Source organism: Cuculus canorus, chromosome 5 (genome assembly GCF_017976375.1).
Source record: "Cuculus canorus isolate bCucCan1 chromosome 5, bCucCan1.pri, whole genome shotgun sequence".
NCBI lineage: Eukaryota > Metazoa > Chordata > Aves > Cuculiformes > Cuculidae > Cuculus > Cuculus canorus.
This window is the reverse complement of record NC_071405.1, coordinates 12,704,802-12,711,186: the sequence shown is the minus strand read 5'-3', so window position 1 is coordinate 12,711,186 and position 6,385 is coordinate 12,704,802.

Below are 6,385 nucleotides of genomic sequence, written 5' to 3'. Positions count from 1 at the left end.
GAATTCAACAATCAGGAAAAATCTTCACAATAAATACAGTAAGACTTGATGATTTCAGAAAGGATCCAATTAGGAATTACTGGATAAGCATCTACCATGGTACCTTCCTGTCTCTTTTCACATTTGAACTGAAATGTGAAACAGTAGAACTTCTAAAATGACGGAAACAAGAAATGACAAATGAGACTCTTCCTCAGATATTATGCACTTGAACGGATATCCAAGAAGGCATAGTTAGAAGGCACAACTAGTTTGTCTTCTGATAAACAATACAATTTACAGTTCATAAGAAGAACTATATTACAGACAATAGCAATGATCTCAAGAAAAGCGATTTGACTTTTATAAGAGATGGCACAGCTCCTCCTGCAAATTCAGCAGTCTGAATTAACATGCTGAGAAGCATCCGCTGAAAATGTGTTCAAATAGCAGACTTGCTCCGCAGAAATTACAGAATTATGTGCTACCCTATTTGTGTTACGCTTTGGCTTTCCTACCTGAAGCCAGAGCTAAACAGCAAAAAAAAGAAATTCTATTGTTAACACTGGTGGCCCTCTTTGAAACCAGATGAAACAAAGAAGCACCTTGCATTTTGAAGGCCTTTATCTATTCCCCTGAAATTTTACATATACTTCCCAGGTAATGAACGCTTTAAACTGATATTAGATTCTTCTTATTTATTGCTTCAATTCTTTTTCACTCTGTTCCCCACAGACTCTGTTTTTTGCTGTACAGAATGCGTACTTAAATTATTAAATTATATTGATTTAATCCTATTATTTGTACTTCTTATCTTACTTTGAAAGTACTGATTTTTAGATACATCTTTTACGCTTAAATTTGTCACTACTTTTCACCTGATCTTTCCAATTCTGTTTGATGTGGCTGAGGGTGCCCAAGTGTTTGATGGCTCCTGCTGCTCCTGGATGCTTATCATGTTCACAGAGCTCACACAACTAATCTGTATGCTCAGCCTGTGGCTGGCATGGACAGGCCAGCTGGGGCAGCCCTGACAACTTTGCACAAGGGCTCCCCTGGGTGGAGAGATAAGTGCTACATCGTTCAGACAGGATCTGGGGTAGGGATCAACTAGGGCTAGAGATTTGGGAAAGGCTGGAAACCATACGGTCACTATTATCTCACACGATTGAGTGGAAAACCTGTGAAAATGAGACGGAAACTGAAGGGCTGCAACAACCAAGAGCAATCAAGTCCCTTATCAGCTTTATTAGAATTAAAAACAAGACTGTATCAAGTGGTGCTGGATCAAGACTGATGTAATCCACTACTTAATTTACCTCTTATGAGAAAGGCTTCCTTCCAGCATATATTAGTGTTACTATATCCATCAGGGTACAGGTCAACACAGATATCCACATCTCCTGATCACAGCATCTTGAAGCACAGAGCTGGTTTGTAAGATAACATTAGCCAGTACACAGCCCCAAAAATCCAGGAAAACCTTTGTGAGCTTAGGTAAGGCTGATTATTGCAGAAATACCTTAGTCACCTTCCGTTCTGCCTATGACCATCACACAGACCTCCCTAAGGGAGGCAGCCTGACACACCCGCATCTTGCTTGGGGTCTAGGACAACTCTCTGCGGCTCACTCTTGCGGCCAACTCTCCATGGGACACCTCTACATAGCTGACTCTCTACTGCAACAACTCCACGTAGGAGCCCCAAGAACCTGGCAGTGAGTGGTCTGTCAGATGCAACTGGTCCTCCCTCCCCAGTGTATGCTGAGCTCTGCAAAGCCCCTGAACATCAGAACAAGCTCTTTCCAATAACTCAGGGCTCTTCATGCAGAGTTGTCCCTGCAGAGAGCTGGCCATGCAGAGATCTGGCTGTGAAGGCCAGCCTTTTCCATCTTATTGCTCCTATAAATGCTATTTTTAAACTTTTTCTCCTCTCTGATTCTTTCCTGCTTCCACAGAAAACTGAATATTGTTTTCTTTCCTAGCCCACCTATTTTCACTAGTTTCTGCTCAAAAGTGCTACCTGCAGTCCTACACCTAGACCATTCTGTAAGGTCAGAGGCCTTTGCAGCTTCTTCTCTCAGCTTTTGCATGGAAGGATGAGAACAGCACTGCTAGAAAATTAGGAAGCTGCATGAGCTTGTGAAGGATGGAAACATTCAGCCAAAGCATTGTAGCTAACATCAAGAGTCTACCCAAGGAGATGAGGTAAAACAAGATGCTGCAGATTGATCATTTGGTATCAGAGATGCTGACATAGACAGACGCTTCCTTTGTTTAAGTTGTTTATAGGGATGCTCTATATGTGCACTGCAATGAATGGAAGCTTTGAAAACTAAGCTTAAGTCTACCAAATACACAGAGTTTAACAGTAATTCATGACAGGCAATGTGAAACATTCTCTTAAAGCTTACAATATAACCACTGTTATTCTTCATGGAGAACACTACAAACAGCAGAGAAGAATACAGTCACTCAATACTGCCCATAGAATTCAACAACAACTTGCGCTACTATTTTTATCATTGTTACCAGTCTGCCAGCTAAATAACTTCTGCTGGAATAATTTCCCTTATTAATATGCATACTGAAGGGCTTACATTTTCCTAGAATTTTTGACAAAGCTGCTAATCTCTTGATATAATTTTTATACAGTTTGTAATAAAATATGTAATCAAAATATGTACAGTTAAAAATGTACATGTGAGAGATGCACAAGACATTAAAAGCTTTGTACAGAAATGATAGTTAGCAAATTTAGTTGTGATGACACAGAATATTATTTATGTGCATCTCATATAGCTGCAGTTTTTTGTTAACTTTTTCTTTTATGGTATCTTTATCACTCAATTCTGCTTTACTGGCTAAGTTGATTAATGCACACTGAACTGAACTGGCTTTGTTAATATTTTTCCTAGAGCTACTGAGTTCCCCACAACATTTCAGTGCTCTGCCTTTTACACATCAGCCTCATTTACTCATTCCGCAGTCCTCTGCATTTAAAAAAATAATATAATTCAACTTTATTTAGAAATAAATTCAAAGGATGAAGCTTATTTAGTGTCACAGGAGAAAACACTTCCACCACAAGAGGGCACTAAACGCTGAGAAACTCCGTCTATAAAAGGACAAGACAGAAAATTCATGATTTCACTAGAAGCACACAGGAATTTACAAAGATGATGCAACTTCTTATCTTAACGTTGTCATTTAAGTGCCAGAACTGATGCAGTAGCCTTATCCCAATCCTACCACATTCAATACTCTTTTATGTGAGTATACCTATCAGTGCACAACCCATCAGAATTAAATACTGATCTTCACTCATGCTGTTTAGGAGCAGTTTAGCAAAATCAATGGAACTGTATCCACAGAGATATGATGAGAGTGAAGAATCATGCCTCAGACATAGTTAGCGAATAGATTTTGTACATATTCAAGCGTCCTTAAGAATGTCTCTATCTGCAGGAAAGAGACGCATTCTTTCTACTCCCCAAAACACATCAAAGTAATTTTTTCTTGTGGTGTTTTTTTGTGGTTTCTTTGGACTTCTTTTTTTTTTTTTAATGAAGGCTTTGATGGCAGCTGTAAACCGGGAAATCCAGTAACAGGGAGTGTAACTGCAAGATTACAGAACTAAAACGTCTGACTGCTTGAAACTGGATACAGGCTCCTGTTAGGAATACCTTGATCTATAGCAGCTCTCTCAAAACCACTGTTGCTCACGCAGAGAGCACGAAGCTGGTGTCCCCATCTCAGGCTTTCTTCCTCCAGCAGCCAGCACCCTTGGGACGTGGCTGGGCTTAGCTGGGACCACGCCCATGCAGTTTCCTTGCCCTGAGGAGAGTGCAAACCACACAGTTGATTTAAGTACTATTGCAACTGTGTAGTCATTCTGGCCAAGAAAAAAGGTAGATTATAGTCTGTAAAGTCATCTGTTTGTTTAGACATCATAGGTGTCACTCTTACCTGCACTGCTTTCTGCAAACAGCTGTTTTAAAAGTGACAGGGTAGGAAAAAGTTCATCATTGCAATGAGCAATGATGAACTTTTGCATACTATGCAAAACTTTCTACTTCCTTTGAGAAGCGTTTGCATTCTGCCACCTTGTACCGCAGCCCTTCATTTTTCATTTCCTGAAGGCTTTAGGGCTGTGGGGCAGCACACACAAAGATTCAGCTGTCACAATATACAAATTCAAATGCCCATCCTATCAGAAAGAGTTGCTGTATTTCCTAGCGCCTGACCCAGTAGTGGTCAGTAGTGGTAGTAGTGGTATTCAAGCAGTTGGGTTTAGCCTTCGGAACTGTGTACAGAGGGAGAGGAAGAGTTGGATGTCAAACAGCCTTTGAGCAAAATGCAGGAGTTTAGGGAGCCCGTAATGAATCTCCAGACAGACCTTCTGGCCTGTGGCTGTTACATTCTTTTCTTTACAGTGGCAACCTTCACGCACTTCCTCACCTTCCCCGTTTTCTGCCTAGCTGCTCACTCCCTCCCCACACCTACCCAAGCCTGCGGGCTGGTGGGACAGCCTTACAGCAAGAAAGACTGAACCACCCACACTCGCAGTAATTGACCTGTGATCTCCCACACTCTGGGCATGTGTTGAAACTTTAACTGATGTTATCGCCTGGGATACACAAACTGTGCTCCTTTTGTGATAATGGAATGGCATTTTTCATATCACAACACTGGATTTGGGCATCTAGTTTCCACCTGAGTGTCACTTTACCTTTCTAAGACTGTTTGGTATCTGGCCCTACTGGTCTCTACAAGATTCATTTCTATTACTTATACTCTAAAGGGCTAATTCAAAGACAGGGAAAGAAACAGGTTAGCTCTTCAACTAGACAGCCTCAATGGCCTTGAATTGGTTGACAAAAGCGCACTCCTGAAGATGTGGGAGGCAGCAACATTTACTTCTGGGATGCAGCCTGCGTGTGCTGAAATCTCAGAGCAAAGCAACCATCCATGGGGTTGTTCAGCCACCAGAGGAGAAAAAGCAGGCTGAAGAGGCTGGGAAAGAGATATATTACTTCCCTTTTGCTTCTGTTCCAAAATCATGTTTTGTTATTTCTAACTTGTGCTCACAGTCTGATTTGAAAACTTTCTAAAACTCTGAATATACATATACAAGTTTTTAAAACAAAAGGAGTGTACGCAGTACACACCTTCAATCACAGAAAGCTGCTGCACCTTCTGAGACTTTGGCATAGGTATGTGACAGGCATAGCGCAAGGAATCCTGAAGGCATACCTGATTTGAACAACTTATAAGTAGGTCTCCAAGTAAATGCAAAAACTTTATATACCAGATTCCTTCCCAGAAGACAGATAGTAGACAATTAATTTTTTTCAGAGCATCTAACTGATAGACACAGAAGCCCCATTTTCCACTTCATTTAGGACTCGGGGTCATATTTTCACAGATCCTACAGTGCCAAAAAGTTTAGACAGTCCTCTAACAGCGCTTTTTAAAGTTCAGATCTCAGGCTGCAAGTTGTGAGTTGAACAGGCCTTGGGGTACCTTCCTGAAATAACAATGGGCACAGAGACATATTTGAAATCTGATCCTCTAATCCCAACAATTCTCTGTGTTTACGTAATTTTTTTTTTTTCAATATGAAGGCCTGTAAATCAGTTTCACGCCTCTGAAAAAACTCATCATGGAAAGGAAGACTTTATAAGGGCTACAAACTACCTGCTTTACTGCTGAATTTCCTAAGTATAATCACTGCTAGTAGTTTTTGGTGTTACTTGCTACCAGACCCACAGACCTCTAGGTAATTTTGTTATTTTTTTGGTTTATATATACACTGTATTAGAAACACTGTTTGAACTCTAGACCACCAAAAACTATGGCATGCCTGATTATTGGATTGATTATTTCAGGAATAAAATGGTCCTGGCATTGTGTGGTTCCTCATTTCCTCCTTTTTTTCTGGCAGTACTTGTTGCTTGCATTGAGTCACAGAACTGAAAACACAGAAAAGAAAAGATCAGCCAGCTTACCAGGCTCACCTGACTCATTGTATTGCCTTATGACTGATCAGCACTGAAACTACATGGTGCGAGGGATAAAGGTCTGTGCCTTTTGACAGAAACATGGCCTTGGATTGGTCAAGCATACCGTGAAACCACCAAGTCAAAGAATGGCTGCTTAAACTCTGAATATACAAGAAACCTCAAGGATGAGTATTGCATGGACCTCCTATGTGCCTGCCATGGACACGAGGCCTTCCATAGATAGCTCCTTCTGGGATAGCAGACTTTTGTCCCGTCCCTAACACAGGCCACCGTGTAATTTACACAAATTCAGTGTCTCAACAAACCATGAGCCTGTCCAATTACAGAGGTCTCCAAAATCATCTTTGGCATCCTAGATGTGGTACTTACAGAGTTTTCAGT